Here is a 23,200-nt window from a genome sequence, read left to right as displayed (position 1 = left end):
GTTTCCCTCTCACCAACACTTGGATTGTTTATGCGTTTTTGTTTTGATTCAACAATTTGATTTATTTTCTTTGATTGTATGATTCAATTTAGTGCACTGCACCGATATTTAAGTCTATGGTATAAAGACACCCGCACAGAGTCACTTTGCTTAACCCTCCCTTGGCTTTAACACCATATGCGATTTCTTTAGTCACAAGGCAAGCATTACTTACATCTTTTGCCTTATCTAGCTAATGATTACTTTTGTACACTGTTACACATATACTTTGACTTAGCAGATTTTCTTTTCAGATCTATTTATTGTTCAGCACTAGCACTTTGTATGCGTTTTTCGTCATTTTTAACAAATCGCATGGTGATTCACTCTATATATTTTTTATTTCGTCCACTATTTTATGTATAGTACTTTAGTCACTGAAACAAATACAGTAGTAGTTATTTTCACGGACCTTCTTTATATTCAGCACTGCCACTTTAGGGCCGGTTCACACTGCGGCGCGAGGCGAGGCGACACGGCTCGCCTCGCCTCGCTCCCGCAAGTCGTCCCCATTGAGTACAATGGAACCGTTCTGAGAGGAGCGACTCGAGTCGCTCCGACTCAGAAAAAAGGTTCCTGTACTACTTCGGGGCGACTTCGGGGGCGACTTGCATTGACTTCTATGCAGAAGTCCTCTGCAAGTCGCCGCTGACCCCCCCTGCAAGTCGCGGCGAGGAAGTCGGAGACGCCTCGCCGCGGCTCGCAGTGTGAACCGGCCCTTATGCAACTCTGCTACCTAAAAAATCGCATTGGGACCACCAGTCTTATTTATCATTAATTGTTTTTCTTATCCATTTGTCTACCACTCAAAATACTACTACGCATAGGAGTGAGGGTCCCTCACTATATATACATATATATATATTTTTTATATTTTTTATATACATATATTGTCTTTTCTTTTTCTACGTTCCATTTATTACCTGTAGTGGAGACGATATTACATTTATCTTCTAATCTTTTGAGTACCTATTGAATATATTAAACCTGTTTTAACTAGATTCTTCACCATAGTACCGCGCACCACTACCTTTTTACTTTTTAAAGACTAAATAATATTCACCAATTTGGGTTATTTATACCAAAGATACGTAGCAGTATAAATTGTGGCCAAAATTCATGAAAAAAAATTAATAATTTGCAAAATTTTATCACAGAAACAAAGTAAAATGCGTTTTTTTTTTCAAAATTTTAGGTCTCTTTTCAAAATTTTTGGTCTTTTTTCAATTATAGCGCAAAAAAATAAAAAACACAGAGGTGATCAAATACCACCAAAAGAAAGCTCTATTTGTGGGAAAAAAATAAAAATCTATTTGGGTACAGTGTTACATGAGTAATTGTCATTCAAAGTGTGAGAGCACCGAAAGCTGAAAATTGGCCTGGGCAGGAGGGGGGTTTAAGTGCCCAGTAGGCAAGTGGTTAAGCACCCTATAGCTCCTGTCGTAAAGTAATGGTACCCTCCAAACATCTTACAGGATTGCCCCATTATTCCTACCAAATTGTGGGTCTTATTGCCCCTTAGCATCCCTCAAAATTTCTACCGGATGTCACTTATTCAGTTATAACATACCCTTTAGCTGGGGGATGTATAGATGATCAGAAGTATGTGACCCAAATTGACGCATCTGCTATGACATGCTTGAGAAGCAATTTTATTTTGACCATGGTGGCTAATGTTGCATTGCAGAGTTGAATTAGATGGACCTGTGTCTTTTTTAACCTCATCAACTATGTCATTATGATTCTTGTCAGTCAGACAAGAATCATAATGAGTCAATAAAGAGTCAATAAGGATCTACAATGCCTGTGGATTGTTTAAATCTCCTGAAGAAGCAACCAGGTCGTGAAACATATATAGAGTGGAACTTATGAGATTCATCAAGGACAAGTGAAACACCAATATTGGGAGGATATGTGAATATTTTAGTGTATACCTTACCATGCACACAGCTTCAAATAGGGTATACTGTTTGTATACTAATATTTTAATGCAGATCAATACAATTTGTTAATTTTATACATATATTATGTGCCTATAAGTCAATGATTTTTCTAGCCTCTAATTCTACGTTGATTTTAGGATGTGGCATGGTGGTACCCATGGGCCCCAAATGGGCATAGCTCCCAACTGTCCCTGATTTGGAGCAATGTCCCTCTTTTCCCCTCATTTGTCCCTCATTTTGGTATGATCTATATAGCTGTATAAAAAAATTCACTTTTTATCTTTCAAAAAGTGTTTCTCAATGCTAAACCTTTCTCCAAATTCTAAATTGCATTTGTACATTTTAAAAGCCAACATAAAGGAATAGTAGTGATAAAAAAAAAGCACTTGTGGATTTAATTAACCTTTGGGTTAATTCCCCTTTAAGGGGGTGTGGCAGTGTGTGGGTCCCATGCCTGCATACATTTGCTGGTAGGTGTCTCTCATTCCCATCTTAAAATGTTGGAGGGTATGCAAATGGGTACCAGATCAATTTATTTATTCCAATGTGGATAACATTTAGTGGAGGGAGCAAGAGAAATCTGGGTATAATTTTGGGAACACACAGGAAAATTGTACCTGTTGGTAACATTCCATTTTATTTCTTGTACTGATGAGCAGTCACTGGCAGCTGGTGGTGAATGATCTTCCCCAGTGAGGGGCGCAAATCAGCAATAACAAACTAAAAGGGATGCTGTCCCTTCCTCACTCTGCCAAAACTAGCATGTTTATTGCTGGGTTTTATCATGGTCTGCTTATGTTTTTGAACGATTTGTGTTCAATCTAATAGGAAGTGAGGGAAAGTCATAGATACAGCATTCATAGGTTGTAATAAATTATAGCCCCAGTCAGTACCTCAAATAAAGAATTTTGTCTCAATTTAAACAGTAATGCTACAGCGGACATTCCCATTTAAATGTGTATTTAACACTCCCAGACTGAAGATGAACATTGCTTTGAGGGCTTCAAGGAAAACTGCTCAATGCTGAATTCTTGCTGAGCGCTCTTCAGTCTAGCTGCTGGTATTTACCAGCTAAGACATCCATAAATATAGTAGCAGAGACATCTACAGGCTCTATGAATGTACTACATGGTATAGAAAAAAGTGCTGACCATCACTTATCACTTTGTAACTTTTTTTGTTTGCAGTTGTTCATTCCTTCCTGCATATTTGCAGCGTCTTATTCTCAGTTTGTTACTATGGAGTCATTTAAATTCATGGTAAAGATACTCTTGTTACGATCTAATTTCAAAATCTACCAAGGGTTCTTTAAAGTAGATCTATAGGCAAAACGTTTTCATTTTGGATAGCGCAAGGGAGGGTAATAACCCCGTCAAATTTGTTTTCACCATCTGTATCTGATTGCGGAGATTTCCCTTCACTTACTGTCCCATAACCAAACAAGAAATGAGAGGAAATCACTGCAAATTAAGGGAATTCATTGGGGACCTCCAGATCACCAGAACCAGTGTCCCCATTGCAATATTTCCCCTCTATTACTTTTCTGAGGACAACCCAAAATTTCTGATTTTTTTTCTACTTTCTTAACCGGGAAAAGGGGACACCACAGCAAAAAATGTTTAGGTATATTACTTTAATTCCCCCCAAACCCCACCCTTGACAAATTTAAAGAATATGTAAATCCAGCATTTCATATTCCTGATACGTGCCTGCTGAACCATGTACTTGTATGACTTCCTTCATGTGAAATCCCTGGAGTTCCTGTTTCATCTACTTTACTATTAAAAACTGACCACGCTAAGCAGGAGAATCAGTAATCAGACTTGTTCTGCCCCCCCACCTGCACAGCCTTTCATTGGGAAGATCAGTGTGCTGTTGCTTCTCCTCCCCCCAGCTCTTATGCAGCTGAGAACAGAGGAAATGTGTTCACTTATAAAAAAGGGAGAAAACGGTATTTAGCATTTTTTTTTATATGTACACACTTATGTTTTTTCTTTCATTTCTATTTTAAACTAATTGGGTTGTTTTACAAGGTGATCATTTACAATCATTTTAAGAGAAATAAAAAGAAGCAAAAAATACACTTCACATCCGGGCCAATTCTGGCACTCCACTTCTACATGTAAAAATCATAATTTTTTGGCTTAAAAATTACTCATTATATATATATATATATATATATATATATATATATATATATATATATATTAGCAAAGACCCTAAGGGATATAATATAATGGCGGTTGTTGCAACTTTTTACACGCTGCAATTTTTCAAACGCATTTTTTTTAAAAAAAATAACAGTTTCATGAATTAAAAAAAGAAAAAACTAAAATTAGCCCAATTGTTTTGTACAATGTGAAAAATGATATTACGCTGACTTACTAGATACTTAACATGTCACACTTTAAAATTGCACACACTCCTGGAATGGCACCAAACTTGGGTACTTAAAAATCTCCATAGGCAACGCTTTCAAATTTTTTACAGGTTACCTGTTTAGAGTTCCTGAGGAGATCTTGGGATATAATTGCTGCTCACACTCTAACGTTTGCGGCAATAACTCACATGTGTGGATTGAATGCCTTTTACATATGTGGGCGCGACCTACAAATGCGTTCGCTTCTGCGTCTGAGCATGCAGGAATGGGGGCATTTTATTTATTTTATTTTTTATTTTTTTTATTGTTGATTTTATTAGAATTTTATTATTTTTACACTTTCCCTTTAAATTTCCCTTTTAATAGGTATAGTGCATGACAGGTCCTCTTTATGGAGAGATGTGGGGTGACCCCACATCTCTCCTCCAGGCTGAAAAGCCTGAGATTGAAAAAATGAAAACCGATCTTGGCTCAATCTACTTTTCGTACCTATCAGCGTGTATGGACAAAAGGCATTCTAATTGGTCAGCACTGTCACATGGATATCACTGACCAATCGGAATCCATCTAGCCTGTCCTATCGGTGCTGCAAGGAGAGGAAGGAAAGCCAGGAGGATTTCAAATTCCCAGACTGGTAAAGATCGTTCTGGTCCCTGACAGGGCAGGATCATGGGACTACAGTACAGTGGGACCAGAGGGGATGGTGAGGGGTCCAGTGTAGGGTCACCTTACAGGCTTTTCTGTCAAGGTGAGCTTACACTTTAAATCCAGTGTGGACAAAAAAACAAAACCATCACTCCCTGTCCTCAATAAAACAAGCAAAAATGGGTGCTGTACTGAGCGCTTTTTCAGTCCTTGGTTTTTGAAAAATGTACTTCTTCTAATAAGAAACTTATTACAGCTTTGACCAGGATTGTTTTTTGTAAATTCTTAATTTAGAGTTTTCAGTTATAGGGTAAGGGCTTGTTTACACACAGTCAATACCTTGTGGTTAAATTGTATTTAACCACTTCAGTCCCAGAAGGATTTACCCCCTTAACAATCAGGCCATTTTTGCGATTCTGCACTGTGTTATTTGAACTGACAATTGCACGGGCATGCGACGTTGTACCCAAATAACATTTATGTTCTTTTTTTTCCACAAATAGAGCTTTCTTTTGGTGGTATTTGATCACCTCTGCGGTTTTTACTGCGTGCTCTATAAACAAAAAAAGACAGACAATTTTGAAAAAAAATATATATATATATATTTTTTTTACTTTGTGCTATATCCATATCCATACATATCCAAAAACCCCAAAAAATTTCTTCATCAGTGTAGGCCAATATGTATTCTTCTACATATTTTTGGTAAAAAAATCCCAATTAGCGTATATTGCTGGGTTTTGCGCAAAAGTTATAGTGTCTACAAACTACAGAATAGATTTATGGATTTTTGATTTATTTTTTATTTTTTTACTAGTAATGGCGACGATTAGCAATTTTTAGCGGGACTGCAACACTATGGCAGACAGATCTGACCTTAAGTGACACTTTTTGGGGACCAGTGACACCAATACAGTGATCAGTGCTAAATAAAAAAATGCACTGATTACTGCATAAATGACACTGGCAGGGAAGGGATTAACATCAAGGGCTATCAAAGGGTTGAATGTCTTCCCTGTTGTTGCTTTCTTACTGTGTGGGGGAAGTGCTGACAGGAACAACACAAAGATCGCTGATCCTAGTCACTAGGAACAGCAGATCAACATGTTGTCCCTTGCCTCTCTGTGAAGCGATCGTGGGTGGGCGGAGGACATGGCGCATCGGCTCCTCAGACGTGCACACTATATATTGATAAAACTACACACAGGTATGTTGTTTCACGCAATAGAGCTGCCCTGCCACAGTATATATGCGATGGGCAGTCTTTAAGTGTTAAGCAGTGTTATTAAAGCCTCATAACTGCCCTTAAGGCTGGCTTCACACTTATTCAATCACAGACATAGCATGTGATTCACACCACATTGCTGTGTACATCACATGGAATAAGATCACATCACTGGAATCAGATCACATGATCACATTACAGTCGCCAAATCACTTTTACGGGTGGTGGAAGGGGATCCCCCTCCCACACCCACTGACTTTCCTGTCGCACCAGGGAGCCTGGGACTAATACAACATGAAATGTGGGAGAAACTTCCATCCTCTGATCTCTTCTGTGAGCTAAGAAACCTGAATCCTCAAGGATTTCAACGCTTTTGGTTTCTCTTTAATTAACAGCCGTTCCTGGCTTGTAAGGCAGACAATCAAACCATTCTCTGTTTGGTCAGCTGCTTTGGAGGGCAGGGGAGAGATATGAGATATAATAGATGCCAGATGCATAAAGAGGACATATCATGGCCCATGCTATCACAAGGGATGTTGTTCATCACTTGTGATAACAATAAAGTTCAACAAAAAAAAATAGTTTAAAGCAGTGGTCATCAACCCTGTCCTCAGGGCCCACTAACAGGCCAGATTTTATGTATTACCTTGGGGAGATGTGGACAAGAATACTGCAATCACTGAGCGGAAAATGTTATCACCTGTGATGTATTTCAGTTATCTTGCAAACCTGGCCTGGTAGAGGACAGGGTTGATGACCACTGATTTAAAGTAAAAGTGTAAAAAAAAGTATTTAAATAAAATAAATACATTTAAAAAAATGAAAGTCTCTCCATGCTCCCGCACAAATGCAAAAGTGCACATATGTAAACAGTGATTGCACCACAATCGCCAGGTACATCCAAGTGAGAGTAGCACCAGTAGCATTCAAGCACCAGACTTTGTTTAACTCTAAGGCTGGGTTCACACTGCTGCGGGTGGGAGATCCGGATGTGATTCGCACCGCACTGCAGTGCAAATCACATCCGATCTCCGTAGCGATGCGAGTTCAGCCATACAGATAGTATGGCTGAATTCGCATCGCTCCCGCCGCAAACTCGCACGGGACCCTTTTTTTGGTCCGCAGCAGAATCGGATCGCATGGGTGTTCACACCATGCGATCCGATTCCTGTGCGAGTGTGCAGATCGCACTGCAATATGCGGACGGATCTGGGGGTGTCATTAACATTTCATTGACACTCCCAGCCGTTCGCATAGGGCAGTGTGAACTGCCGGCGGGAGGCATGCGATGCGGGAAAACGCAGCGGATTTGCGGCGTTCCCGCATCGCTATGGTGTGAACCCAGCCTAAAACTGGTAACCTGCAGAGGCTTTTAAAGCATCGCCTATGGATAATTTAATACACCCCAATTTTAAAGCACGACATGTTAGGTATTTATTTACTGGGCATAACATTATGTTTTATATTTTACCAAAATATTAGGTACTATATTGTGTTTGTGTGCACTAAAATTCAATAAAGTGTATTTTTTATAGAAAATTTGCATTTGATAAACTGCCACGCAAATTATGTGCAACATAAAAAAAAATTGCAACAGCAACCATTTTATTCTCCAGGGCCTTTGCTTTCAGAAAATATATAATATTTGGGGTATCAAGTAATTTTCTAGCAAAATAATGCATTGCAGATATTTACATGTATTAGAGAAATGTCAGAAGAGGCCCGGACTGGAAGTAGTTAATGTATCAGTACTCATAGAAGCGGTGGAACAGCACCCTGAATTATCCGATCAGATTCTCCTGAGCTATTGTGATGCAAGCAAAAAAACAAAAACAGATCTGACAAGTCATCAAGTGGGTATTTTCCTTCAGTTGGGAAAAATTTCCTCCAGGGATCAGTAGATCAAGAATGAGTATAATTACATGCCGTGCTATTTTTTATTTTATATAAATGTAGTAATATATCCTAAATCTATGTATTAAAATGTTTAAAGTGTATTTCTACATTTGCAGCCAAATAGGGATAACACCTACTGTGTATTTGTTACATTTTCCAATTAACATGCCATACTGTAATCTAAAGTGGACCTTTATGCCCAGTCCTTAAATTTCACATCAGCATGTATCTCCTGACATGAAATCGCCGAACATTTTTCTTTTTGTCGGGAAGATGCCATCTGACATTGACTCAGCAGAGGGCAGATTTAATACCTGAGATTGGGACAAATATCAGCTACAGTATAAAAATCAAACAAATGGTGTTGCGCTACCTCATAAGATCAAACTATACTATAATCTCTTATATCAAAAATAAAAAAGTTGTGCTACCAAAGATGCAATTTCTGCCTATTAAATAGGTATAATATACCTTAAATTAAACAGTTATATATTATACAGTGTATCAAAATAGTTCCAACTAAATAAAGTGCCTTAAACAAATGCAATCGTGAATAATCGAATAAATGAACATAAAGTGTCCAGTGCTTAAATTAAATAGCAGCAATAAATATCAAAGTGTCTTGTGCATACAAAACATCTCTAAAAATAATTCAAAGGACTGTGTAAATTCCAAACGTGGCACACACCGTGCAAAATCAACAAAAAGAAAAAAACAATCAAGAAAGAAAGTAGCTCAAAAAATTCGAGTCTATATTGTGAACTTGGGGTGAATAAAGTGACCAGTGATTGATTCAGTGCTTCTCCAAAGGGTTGCCAGAAAACGTGTCTAATCCTTATTCGGAGTGTTTTCACAGCACATCAGGTGAAGTGGCCCCTTACCTTACTGCTGTAAGGTTAACAGCAGAACAGCCCAATAAAAAAATCCAGGGATTGTATCCCCCTTTCCTAGCAGGTAAGTGCTGGCCCCCACGGTTGATATTTTCCACACAGGTCTTATTGCTCAATGTTATTCCATAGTTGTTTCATAGGAAAGAGAGAAGTATGCTCCAATAGTGAAGTATGTATTAAAATTTATTTATATAAATACATTAGACAGGTACTCACACAGCGGAAGATAAAAACAGCTTTCAAGACACAAACAAATGAGCTTTCCACCAGCTACAGAATCCGCTCACTGCCAATCACAAGACAGGGGGACTTGATGGGGTAATTGTCTTCAGAAATGGCAATAAAGAGAATACTTAGACATTACTGCAAATTTAAAAGGAAACATTCTTTTGGTGACACAGGGTACCTCATATCAGTTGTGGCTCACATCAGTCATTGTCTAACAATCTCAAGAAGGCCAGCAAACATGGACACCTTCACGTGGGTATAATCAAAAAACTTTTAGGAGTATACTGTATGTCAGTACTGGGCTCAGCCCTTTCTTCTCAAAGCTGGCCGCTCAGCTGTTGGCTAATTGCCAGCTCCTATCTCTCCACAGTGGCTCACCTGTTGATGTTATCCTGCTTGTCAGTCCTGTCTACTTAAGCCGTCCAGTCCAGATGATCTCTGCCTTCATCTTGGTCACATCTCTAGAGACGCTCTCCTGTGTTCCTGTTAAAGACTTGCTTGGTTGACATTCCTTGTGGCTCCAGATCCTGCTTGCTGTTCTACTATGCTTATCTCTGGTTCCCTGACCTTTTGGCTTGTCTGACTGTCCGTTCCGGTTCCTGAACTCTGGCTGTTTTGACTACGTTTACTCTGTTTACCTTTTATTTATTATTATTAAACAAGTGTGAGTTAACTGTACTTCTGTCTCAGTCTGATTCATGGTTCCTGACAGTATACCCATAATTTGTGGTAAAGTATATAGAAATGACCCTTGGAAATTCTCTGCGAGACTAAAGCCCCATACACACTATCAGATTTTCTGCTGATTTTTGTCTTCAGATTTACCAAAACCATATAATATGAGGTCAAACCTTAGGAGTTTCAATTTGTATGCAATCGGGCAGGCCCTTGCACTACATGGTTTTGGTAAATCTGAAGACAAAAATCAGCAGAAAATTTGATAGTGTGTATGGGACTTTAGAGATACACCCAATATTGGCACAGCACCCTCCTCTCCTGCTGGGCTATTCTTTTGATGATCATCTTGAGCTGGACCAAGCCAAGTGTCAAAGCATATGAATACATCTTGCAGAGAATTCACAAAAAGGCCTGCTAACACACCAAAACCTAACCATGCCTCAAATCAGATCATTTCCTCTACATCATTTTCCCTTTAAAGGGTAATTCCAATTTCATTGTTAAAAAACATCAAAAAATAAAAAATTATTTAGCATATACCAGCCCTCAAAATTTCCATTCAAAATTTCTGCTTGCATTTGGCAATTGGAAATTAGTTGAGGGTGAGTAAGCACCCATATTGGAAGGGGATATGGCAAGCGGGGTTAAATGGGAGCCGATTTTGCAATCTGCCAGGAAACTGTGGGAAGGGATAGGAGAGGAGAGGAAGAGAAGTTCCTCCGGCTCACACAGATAGGAGAGGTCCCACCTCCTGGATCGGCTCCTGTGATAGACAGCACACTGGTCCAGTGCCAGAAAATTGAGGCAGTGTGATGTCTATCATAGGAGCCGATCCAGAAGGCAGGGCTTTGTTTGACATTGGAGATCAGCTCTCTGTGTAATCTGGCAGATGAGGCTGCATTGATGGGCACTGATGAGGTGGCACTGATGAGGCTGTATTGATGGGCACTGATGAGGCTGCACTGATGGGCACTGATGAGACTGCATTGATGAGGCTGCAATGATGGACACTGATATGCTGCACTGATGTGCACTGATAGACTGCATTGATGGACACTGGTGAGGCTGTATTGATGGGCACTGATGAGGCTGTGTTGATAAGCACGGATGAGGCTGCACTGATGTGCACTGATGAGGCTGCATTGATGTGCACTAATGAGGTTGCATTGATGGGCACTGATGAGGTTGCACTGATGGGCACTGATGAGGCTGCATTGATGGGCTCTGATGAGGCTGCACTGATGGGCACTGATGAGGCTGCACTGATGGGCACTGATGAGGCTGCAATGATGGGCACTGATGAGGCTGAATTGATGGGCACTGATGAGGCTGCACTGATGAGACTGCACTCATGAGGCAGCATTGATAAGTGGCACTGATGGGCACTGATAGGCTACATTGATGGGCACTGATAAAGTTGTTGTTAATATTTAATTTTGTAACTTAATTCTGCATAAAACATTTAACAGTGTACTTTAAAGAGATAACTTTATGAGTATGTTTAGGGGCAGAATAATACATTTTTCTTTAAGCACTTTCCACAAGCAAAAAAACACTTTCATGACAATTTAAGACATTCTTTAATCTTTTTTAATGCTTCAAAAAACATAAATGCTATAGGTGCATTATTGAGCGTTGCTATGTACATACCGTGTTTCCCCGATAGTAAGACACCCCCGATTGTAAGACGTATCGGGAGTTTCAGAGGGGTCGGCTAATATAAGCCGTACCCCGAAAGTAAGACATATGTCTTACTTTCGGGGAAACACGGGGGTATTGCCGCCTCCAGTGGCGTACTAAGAGTGGGGCGGGGGGTGCGGGCCGCACCGGGTGCCACACCCTGGGGGGGGGTGCCAGGCCAGCGCCCTCCCCCTCCGACTGAAGAGACAGCGCCGTTCTGATCAGTCTCGGGCAGCGGCTGTCACTCACAGCCGAGCAGAGTGAAGCCGCCTCCCCCTCCTCTTGTATGGCTACACAGTGCTGTCCATGAAGGAGAAGGAGGGGGAGGCGGCTTCACTGAAGCCGCCTCCCCCTCCTCCTCCTCCTCCATACACAGCACTGTGTAGCCATACAAGAGGAGGGGGAGGTGGCTTCACTCTGCTCGGCTGTGAGTGACAGCCGCTGCCCGAGACTGATCAGAACGGCGCGACGCAACCACAGAGAAGGGGATTATTGCGCCAGGTCCCGGATCACTGCCGACAGGTGTCACTGGCTCTGTGTCCTCCCGGTACAGGTCAGTGCTGGTCATACAGAGAGAGACCAAGGAGGGGGAGGGGGAGGGGGGGTGTGAAGAGATTCTCTGCACCTTTTATTATGTAACCGCAAGATGCAGCTGAGGAGGACTACAAGTCCCAACATACCGGGCTGTGTGGGCTTACAGTTCTCCTCTGCTGAGCATAGCAGCTTTGTATGCTTGGACTTGTAGTCCTCCATAGTGCAGCCTTGCATGCTGGGACTTGTAGGCCTCCTCTGTAGTACAGTGCAGCCTTGCATGCTGGGACTTGTAGTCCTCTGTAATGCAGTGCAGCCTTGCTTGCTGGGACTTGTAGTCCTCTTCTGTAGCGCAGTGCAGCTCTGCATGCTGGGATTTTTTTCCAATATAAGACATACCCCGAAAGTAAGACATAGTGGGGCTTTTGGGGATAAAAAGAAAGTAAGACACTGTCTTACTTTCGGGGAAACACGGTATAAGCTGTACGTTCCATACTCCACACCGTCTTGTTCTGTACTGTAACGTTTTCTTTTCCACACCGCCTCATTCCATACTATGTATGTAGAGGCGATTCAGTTCGCATTGTGCGCTATATAAGTATTTCATTCATTCATTCATTCATGTAAATTGTCTCAGATTAAATGTACTACATCTCTTTAAGCCACACCAAATAATTAGCACAATGAAATCCACAACTAGTTTTCTCCGCAGTGCACTGAGCATGCTGCATTTTATTTTTCTTAGATAAGGTCAAACCTATGCTCTTGCACAAAGGCATACTGAATTCAGAAAATGCCCCTTCTCTGTGCCTTGCGGCTGCAGTCACACCTGGGCATTTTGAACTGCGGGCAGATTTTCTTTGATTCCGCCCGCAATTTCAAAACGCCCAGGTGTGAAAGACAAATCACATGTCACCCAAAAGAAGCTCCGGAACTTTTTATGGGTGACAAGCTTCAAGTGATGCGGTTTTCTGCGATTCCAGCGCAATTTATCGTGTGACAATCACAGAAAAATCACACCACATTTTTGGGTGCCATTCAAGTAAATGGCATCTAAAATGTGCATTGTGCAATTTGTCATTCACACTTGGGCATTTTGAAATGGGGGGCAGTCTAATGATGTCCCTCAGCCCCTTTGTGCTGTATACATCTTTGACATCATTAGTATGGCTGCTTGTTTTTTTTTTATCCTTTTCTAAATGTGTCTATAGGCATAACCAATTCAAAACGCCCAGGTGTAAATGCAACCTTGTATCTGAGTAGGTGTTAAAGGCAACAGCAAAATCGATTTATTTTTTTATATTTTTTTATGTTCCACTGTATTTAAAATATAACAAGCACCCAGAACTTCCACTGGTCTATTTATTTTTTATCTTTTTTAGCTTTGTTTAATAACTTTTACACTGTTAACAGTGCAAAAAACAACACTGATGCACTGATATGCCACAAACACTTTATTATAGCTGGAGTGATGTAATTGGTTAATATTTCTTTGCAATTACACTTTTTCAAAGTGCTTTACAATGTACAATATCTCTCACATTTTTGTAAATATTTTATTATATCTTTTCATGTGACAACAATGAAGAAATTACACTTTGCTACAATGTAAAGTAGTGAGTGTACAGCTTGTATAACAGTGTAAATTTGCTGCCCCCTCAAAATAACTCAACACACAGCCATTAATGCCTAAACCACTGGCGACAAAGGTGAGTACACCCCTAAGTGAAAATGTCCAAATTGGGCTCAAAGTGTCAATATTTTGTGTGGCCACTATTATTTTTTCAGCACTGCCTTAACCCTCTTGGGCATGGACTTCACCAGAGCATCACAGGTTGCCACTGGAGTCCTCTTCCACTCTTCGATGACAACATCATGGAGCCGGTGGTTGTTAGAGGCCTTGCGCTCCTCCACCTTCCATTTGAGAATGCCCCACAGATGCTCAACAGGTTTTAAGTCTGGAGACATGCTTGACCAGTCCATCACCTTTACCCTCAGCTTGTTTTGCAAGGCAGTGGTAATCTTGGAGGTGTGTTTGGGGTCGTTATGTTGGAATACTGCTCTGTGGCCCACTCTCCGAAGGGAAGGGATCATGCTCTGCTTCAGTATGTCACAGTACAGTGTTTTGAAAAAGTATTCACACCCCTTGAAATTTTCCACATTTTGTCATGTTACAACCAAAAATGTAAATGTATTTTATTTGGATTTTTTGTGATAGACCAACACAAAGTGGCACATAATTGTGAAGTGGGTGGAAAATGATAAATGGTTTTCACATTTTTTTACATGTGTGGTGTGCGTTTGTATTCAGCCCCCCTGAGTCAATACTTTGTCGGACCACCTTTTGCTGCAATTACAGCAGCAAGTCTTTTTGGGAATGAATCTGCCAGCTTTGCACATATAGAGAGTGCCATTTTTTCCCATTCTTCTTTGCATAATAGCTCAAGCTCTGTCAGATTGTTTTTCCTATCACAGCGAGCGCGGGATGTACAGTAACCTGATAGGATCGCGCTGGAAACATTCTCGCGGGCAGGTGCTGTAGCTGCCCTTGCATCGTATTTGGTCCGTCGGACCAGCATACAGACGAACGGGTTTCCCGATAGGAACTGGGTCCGGTGGAGTTCTGGTGGAAAAATGTGAAACATGTTCCATTTCTAAAGTCCGTCTGATTTTTTTGGACAGCAAAGATCTGAATCTGTCAGACCTTTGCTGTCAAAAAGTCTGGTCGTGTGTACGCGGCATTACAGTTTATTTTGTACGAATGTCCTGTATTTGGCTCCATCTATCTTCCCATCAACTCAGACCAGCTTCCCTGTCCCTGCTGAAGAAAAGCATCCCCACAACATGATGCTGCCACCATCATGTTTCACGGTGGGGGTGGTGTGTTCAGGCTGATGTTCAGTGTTAGTTTTGCGCCACATGTAACGTTTTGCTTTTAGGCTAACAAGTTAAATTTTAGTCTCCTTTGACCAAAGCACCTTCTTCCACATGTTTTCTGTTACCCCACATGGCTTCTCGCAAACTGCAAATGGGACTTATGTCTTTTTTTTAACAATGGCTTTCTTCTTGATACTCTTCCGTAAAGGTCAGATTTGTGGAGTGCACTACTAATGCCCTGTACACGCAGTCGGAAATTCCCGACGGAAAGGGTCCGATCGGATTATATTGTCGGAAAATCCAATTGTGTGTGGGCTCTATCAGACTTTTTCCATTGGAAATTCAGACGGAAAAAATTTGAGAGCAGGATCTAAAATTTTCCGACAAAAAAATCCGATCTGACTTTTTCTGATCGTTTGTAGAGAATTCAGACGGACAAAGTGCCACGCATGCTCAGATGAAATTTCGAGACCAAAGCTATTGGCTACTTGCCTCTATGTAGTCCCATCGTACGCAACGGACGTCACCACGTTCCAAATGATTGGATTTTCCGACAACTTTGTTGTGCCGTGTGTATGCAACACCAGTTTCTGACAAAATCCATTGGAAAAAATCTGACGGGTTTTGGGGTCGAAATGTCCAACCGTGTGTACAAGGCATAATACTTGTCCTGTTGACAGATTCTCCCACCTGAGCTGTAGATCTCTGCAGCTCCTCCAGAATAACCTTGGGCCTCTTGGCTGCTTCTCTGATTAATGAGCTCCTTGCCCGGCCTGTCAGTTTAGATGGTCGGCCGTGTCTTAGTAGGTCTGCAGTTGTGCCATACTGTTTCCATTTTCGGATGATGGATAGAACAGTGCTCCTTGTGATTTTCAAAGCTTGGGATTTTTTTTAGAACCTAAGCCTGCTTTAAACTTCTCTATAGCTTTATCCCTGACCTGTCTGGTGTGTTCCTTGGCCTTCATGATGCTGTTTGTTCCCAAAGGTTCTCTAACAAACCTCTGAGGGCTTCACAGAACAGCTGTATTAAATTACACACAAGTGCACTTTATTTACTAATTAGGTGACTTCTGAAGGTAATTGGTTCCACTAGATTTTAGTTAGGTATATCATACTAAAGGGGGCCGAATACAAATGCACGCCACGCTTTTCAGATATTTATTTATAAAAAATGTTGAAAATCATTCTCCTTCCAATTCACAATTATGTACATTTTTGGTTGTAACATGACAAAATGTGGAAAATTTCAAGCAGCCCCAGACCAAGACACTCCAACCACCATGCTTGACTGTAGGCAAGACACATTTGTCTTTGTATTTCTCACCTGGTTGCCATCACACACAATTAACACCAGATGAACCAAAGAAGTTTATCTTGGTCTCATCAGGCCACAGGACATGGTCCCAGTCCTTAGTCAGCTTGTCTTCAGCAAACTGTTTGTGGGCTTTCTTGTGCATCATCTTTAGAGGAGGCTTCCTTCTGGGATGACAGCCATGCAGACCAATTTGATGCAGTGTGGGATGTATGGTCTGAGCACTGACAGGATGACCCCCCCACCCCTTCAACCTTCGCAGCAATGCTGGCAGCACTCATACATCTATTTCCCAAAGACAACCTCTGTATATGACACTGAACGTGCACTCAACTTCTTTGGTTGACCAGGGTGAGGCCTGTTCTGATTGACACTATCACGTACCTGGTGGAGACTGGAATGTGATGGAGGCCTCCCTTGCTCCTCCCGCCTACACTCCTGAAGGTGGGAACAGAAAGTGTAAAGGCAAGGAGTGGCACGAGTGCCAGGTAGCTGGCTGGTGATGTCCCCTCTGTAGGTGGGTAGAGCTGGCAGTCACGGTGCTTGGAGCAGGAAGTAGAAACAACTTGGCACCAGAACATGGACAGGTGCGGAACCAGGAAAAGAGCAGCAGTCAGCAACAATCAGGCAGCAGGGTATCGAATCAGCAGGCAAAGCAAGTACAGAAGGCAGGCCAGGGTCAGGAACAGCCAGGCAATGTGGTACCAAGTCAGTAGGCAGATCAAGTTCAGTAAACAAGCCAGAGTCTGGATACCAGGTAACAGAGTAAAGGAACAAGCAGAGACAAAGTCCAAAGGCAAGCTGGGTCATACACAAACAAAGAGGAGCAGCAGATCAGGTCTTGGTAAGTCAGGAAGAAGCTGAAGATCATCCAGCACTGTTTACAGTGAAAAAGCAATTTAAATAGGCCACTGGGTGCCAAGTGCTAATTGGTGTGTGCGCGATGAACTGGCATTTCAGGAATTATGTTGGTCTTTTGCTTATGAATATTAGCACAAGTGCAATGTGTACGGGCATGAGCAAGTATCCGCACTGGCCTTTTAGTGGTGGAGGTCCGGTTTACCTTACAGACACCTATCCTGTTGAACCAATGTATGGTCTTGGCCACCATGCTGCAGCTCAGTTTTGGGGTCTTGGCAATCTTCTTATAGTCTAGGCTATCTTAAGGTACAATAGAGCAACAATTCTTTTTTTCAGATCCCGAGAGAGTTCTTTGCTACGAGGTGCCATGTTGAACTTCCAGTGACCAATATGAGAGAGTGAGAGCAATAACACCACCTGCTTCCCATTCACACCTTAGACCTTGTATCACTAACGAGTCACATGACACCGGGGAGGGAAAATGGCTAATTGGGCCTAATTGGGTGTACTCACTTTTGTTGCCAGCTTAGACATAAATGGCTGTGAGTTGAGGGGACAGCAATTTACACCGTTATACAAGCTGTACACTCACTACTTTACATTGTAGCAAAGTGTAATTTCTTCAGTGTTGTCATAATAAAATATTTAGAAAAATGTGATGGGTGTACTCACTTTTGTGATATACTGTAAATAAGCAAAATAAATCATAACTGCTCTTCATTTGGTAAGAAAATGATTTGTTTAGAATGTTGGATTATTTTTTATCAATTATTTACTTTGTTTTTGTAGAATTATAAAAAAAAAATTATATTAAATTTAACAGATTATAAAATATTCCCGTTTTTATTATTCAAAGGAAACGTTGCAAAAATAAATAAAAATAAATAACATTTTTGTATATTTATTGTTGCCACCAGATGGCAGGAGAGGAGTATTTTTGTAATGCAAAATAGTTGGTTGTTTGTTCCCTTCCCACTGTATGTTTATATTTTTAGTGGTATTTATCTTGCCGAATAGCGATATGTAATTAATGCGACCACAGATTTAAAGTCCTGGCTGGGCACTTAAGGAAGATTTCACTCCAAAACTACAACTTTTCTTGTGGCTATGAACACAACTCACACAAAAACTTCTTTATTTTCACCAATAGATCCAGGCCAGTAATTCTGTTATTTTTCCAACTTCCTTTAACAGATCAGACTATCCAAACAAAGTAGTAGTTAAATGATTGAGACAAACTATTGCTAGAAAATTACTCAGAACCCCAAACATTATATAGGTTTTTTAGCAGACATCCTAAAGGTCAGTGTAATGGTCAGGTAGGTCAGTGTAATGGTCAGGTAGGTCAGTGTGTGTGTCAGGTAAGTCAGTGCATGTGTCAGGTAGATCAGTGTGTGTGTCAGGTAGGTCAGTGTATGTGTCAGGTAGGTCAGTGTAATAACCAGGTAGGTCAGTGTAAAGGTCAGGTAGGTCAGTGTAATGGTCAGGTAGGTCAGTGCATGTGGCAGGTAGGTCAGTGTGTGTGTCAGGTAGGTCAGTGTAATGGTCAGGTTAGTGTGTGTATCAGGTAGGTCAGTGTATGTGTCAGGTAGGTCAGTATAAAGCATCTGTGAAACATTGTGAGTGTAGATTTGCGGTGAATGAAGTGATGATTTGAGACATGCTGTTTTAAAGTTTTTATCTTGTAAGTGGATTTGTTTTGGGGGCTTTTGAATAAACATGCAGAGTACACTATGGCACTCGTGTTTGTTGTTTCATGTCCATAAACCTATGGATGTAATAGTGTGATTGAGCACTTATGAAGTGAAGTGAAGGAAGATTTGTCTGGCGGCAACACAGACGCTGATTACCCACACAGAGGAGCAATCTGGAGACTGTAAGATTACCATTGGAGAGTGAAAGTTGATCCATTGTGACTGACACGAGGAGTGATTTGTTTATGCTTTTACACTCATCTTTGAGGTGAGCAGGAACTTTAGCTGGTGGATAGGGATGAGCTTCGAGTTCGAGTCGAACTCATGTTCTACTCGAACATTGCCTGTTCGCCTGTTCAGCGAACAGTGAACAATTTGGGCTGTTCGCAGCAAATTCGAAAAGCCGGAACACCCTATACAAGTCTATGGGAGAAATCTAAAGTGCTCATTTTAAAGGGTAATATGCAGGTTACTGTCCTAAAAAGTGTTTGGGGACCCGGGTCCTGCCCCAGGGGACATGGATCAATGCAAAAAAAAGTTTTAAAAACGTCCGTTTTTTCAGGAGCAGTGATTTTAATAATGATTAAAGTGAAACAATAAAAGTGTAATATTCCTTTAAATTTCGTAGCTGGGGGGTATCTATAGTATGCCTGTAAAGGGGCGCATGTTTCTGTTGCTTAGAACTGTCCCTGCACAAAGTGTAATTTGTGCAGGAAAAAAAGTCTTTTAAAATCACTTGCGGCTAAATTGTCGGCTCCCGTAATACAGAGAACACTCAATGAGTGTTCTCTGTATTAGCCGACAATTCATTCATTCATTGATAAAAAAAAAAAAAAAAAGCGTGGGGGTTCCCCTAAATTCAATTACCAGGCCCTTCAGGTCTGACATGGATATTAAGGGGAACCCCGTGTCAAATTAAAAAAAAAAATTGACGTGGGGGTCCCCCTAAATATCCATACCAGACCCTTCAGGTCTGATATGGATATCAAGGGGAACCCCGCATCAAATAAAAAAAAAAAAATTACGTGGTGGTCCCCCTAAAAATCCATACCAGACCCTTTATCCGAGCACGCAACCTGGCAGGCCGCAGGAAAAGAGGGGGGGGGGACGAGAGAGCGCCCCCCCTCCCTCCTGAACCGTACCAGGCCACATACCCTCAACATTGGGAGGATGCTTTGGGGGTCTGTGACCCCCTACCCCTACCATTTCACAAAGAAAGTGTCAAAATGGTTAAATAAGACAAACACACTTTTGAAAAATTCCTTTATTAAAAATAAAAAAAAGATTCCAGCGGTGCTAATCCACTCTTGCTATCCAGCGACGGATCTCCGGGGTCCAGCGATGGATGATCATATCCAGCGACGGGGGATCTCTCAGTCCAGCGCTGTCCATACATCTGTCTTCTGTCTCCACTGCGGAGACTGCGGAGATCCCAGCGCTGACGTTTCTTATATTAGGAGGGTGGGGCCACCCGCCACCTGACCCCGCCCCTCTGACGCTGGAGAGGGAAGCCAGGGGTTCCCCAGTGACGCAGGTTTCCGTTTCATCCCCCGTCGCTGGATATGATCATCCATCGCTGGACCCCGGAGATTCGTCGCTGGATAGCAAGAGTGGATTAGCACCGCTGGAATCTTTTTTTTTATTTTTAATAAAGGAATTTTTCAAAAGTGTGTTTGTCTTATTTAACCATTTTGACACATTCTTTGTGAAATGGTAGGGGTACCTTTGTACCCCCTTACCATTTCAAACAGGGGGGGCTGGGATCTGGGGGTCCCCTTGTTAAAGGGGGCTTCCAGATTCTGATAAGCCCCCCGCCCGCAGACCCTCACAACCACCGGCTAGGGTTGTGAGGATGAGGCCCTTGTCCTCATCAACATGAGGACAAGGTGCTTTGAGGGGTCACAGACCCCCAAAGCATCCTCCCAATGTTGAGGGTATGTGGCCTGGTACGGTTCAGGAGGGAGGGGGGGCCGCTCTCTCGTCCCCCCCTCTTTTCCTGCGGCCTGACAGGTTGCGTGCTCGGATAAAGGGTCTGGTATGGATTTTAAGGGGGACCCCCACGTCAATTTTTTTTTTTAATTTGACACGGGGTTCCCCTTAATATCCATGTCAGGCCTGAAGGGCCTGGTAATTGAATTTAGGGGAACCCCCACGCTTTTTTTTTTTTTTTTATCAATGAATGAATGAATTGTCGGCTAATACAGAGAACACTCATTGAGTGTTCTCTGTATTACGGGAGCCGACAATAGCCGCAAGTGATTTTAAAAGACTTTTTTTCCTGCACAAATGACACTTTGTGCAGGGACAGTTCTAAGCAGCAGAAACATGCGCCCCTTCACAGGCATACCATAGACACCCCCCAGCTACGAAATTTAAAGGAATATTACACTTTTATTGTTTCACTTTAATCATTATTAAAATCACTGCTCCTGAAAAAACGGAAGTTTTTAAAACTTTTTTTTGCATTGATCCATGTCCCCTGGGGCAGGACCCGGGTCCCCAAACACTTTTTAGGACAGTAACTTGCATATTACCCTTTAAAATGAGCACTTTAGATTGTGAACGTTCGAGTCCCATAGACTTTAATAGGGTTCTAAAGTTCACACGAAGTTTAGGTCTGTTCGCAGGTTCTGGTGCGAACCGAACAGGGGGGTGTTCGGCTCATCCCTACTGGTGGAGGTGTGCACTGGATATTGGTCCCTTTGAGGATGAAAACACACAGCTGTGATTGCTTTGGAAGCATTGACACAGATGAACTGTTTTTTTCTCATTTTAATTCTTTAATTTTTTTTTATTTTCATTTTATTTTTACTTTTTTTTTTGATCGTGACATGTTTAATATAAAAGTTATATGCACATTGTTGTTGTGTGTGTATCAGGTAGGTCAGTGTAATGGTCAGATAGGTCAGTGTGTGTCAGATAGGTCAGTGTAATTGTCCGGTGGGTCAGTGTGTGTGCCAGGTAGGTCAGTTTAATGGTCAGGCGGGTCAGTGTGTGTGTCAGATAGGTCAGTGTAATAGTCAGGTAGGTCAGTGTAATGGTCAGGTAGGTCAGTGTAATGGTCAGGTGGGTCAGTGTAATGGTCAGGTAGGTCAGTGTATGTGTCAGGTAGGTCAGTGTCTGTGTGTCAGGTAGGTCAGTGTGTGTGTCAGGTAGGTCAGTGTATGTGTCAGGTAGGTCAGTGTGTGTGTCAGGTAGGTCAGTGCGTGTGTGTGTCAGGTAGGTCAGTGTAATGCACAGGTAAGTCAGGGCGTGTGTCAGGTAGGTCAGTACGTGTGTGTGTGTCGGGTAGGTCAGTGTAATGGTCAGGTGGGTCAGTGTAATAGTCAGGTAGGTCAGTGTATGTGTCAGGTAGGTCAGTGTCTGTGTGTCAGGTAGGTCAGTGTGTGTGTCAGGAAGGTCAGTGTATGTGTCAGGTAGGTCAGTGTAATGCTCAGGTAGGTCAGTGTGTGTGTCAGGTAGGTCAGTGCGTGTGTGTGTCAGGTAGGTCAGTGTAATGCACAGGTAGGTCAGGGCGTGTGTCAGGTAGGTCAGTGCGTGTGTGTGTGTCGGGTAGGTCAGTGTAATGGTCAGGTAGGCCCGTGTATGTGTCAGGTAGGTCCGTGTAATGAGCAGGTAGGTCAGTGTGTGTATCAGGTAGGTCAGTGTAATGGTCATTTAGGTCAGTGTGTGTGTGTCAGGTAGGTCAGTATAATGGGAAGGTCGGTCAGTGTGTTTATCAGGTAGGTCAGTGTAATGGTCATTTAGGTCAGTGTGTGTGTCAGGTAGGTCAGTGTAATGGTCAATTAGGTCAGTGTATGTGTCAGGTAGGTCAGTGTAATGGTCAGTGTACATGTACGTGAGACAATAAAAAGAACAAAATGCAGCGCTGCCCTACACTGCATCTTTAAAATTGTACAAATGGACTTATAAGTGCGATAGTAAAACTCAAACGCGAAACCCGGATATTCCAGGACTGATGGTGGAAAGAACTCAATATAAGAATTTGGCTTTTGCAGATGAGATGCTTTTATCATTAACAATTCCAATGATTTCTCTCCCAAATCTGGTCCAGGAGACTGAGATCTACAGTACCCCATCCTATTTCAAGATTAACCTTCCTAAATGGGAGGCGATGGGAATAGCGGTCCCTGTTGAACAGATGAGAATACTGAAACCTAGTTTTAAATTCAAGTGAACGGACCAGGCTTTGAAATATTCAGGTACTTAGATTCCAGCAGACCCCTCGCGTACATTTGAATTTAACTATCCACCACTTCTTCAGGAGATGCGGATCCTCCTGGAGTGGTGGCATAAGGGATGCCATTCTTGGTTTGGGAGA

Source organism: Lithobates pipiens, unplaced genomic scaffold (genome assembly GCF_037356315.1).
Source record: "Lithobates pipiens isolate NorthernLeopardFrog02 unplaced genomic scaffold, aLitPip1_a1.2 Scaffold_19, whole genome shotgun sequence".
NCBI lineage: Eukaryota > Metazoa > Chordata > Amphibia > Anura > Ranidae > Lithobates > Lithobates pipiens.
Note: the sequence above shows the minus strand (reverse complement) of the source record.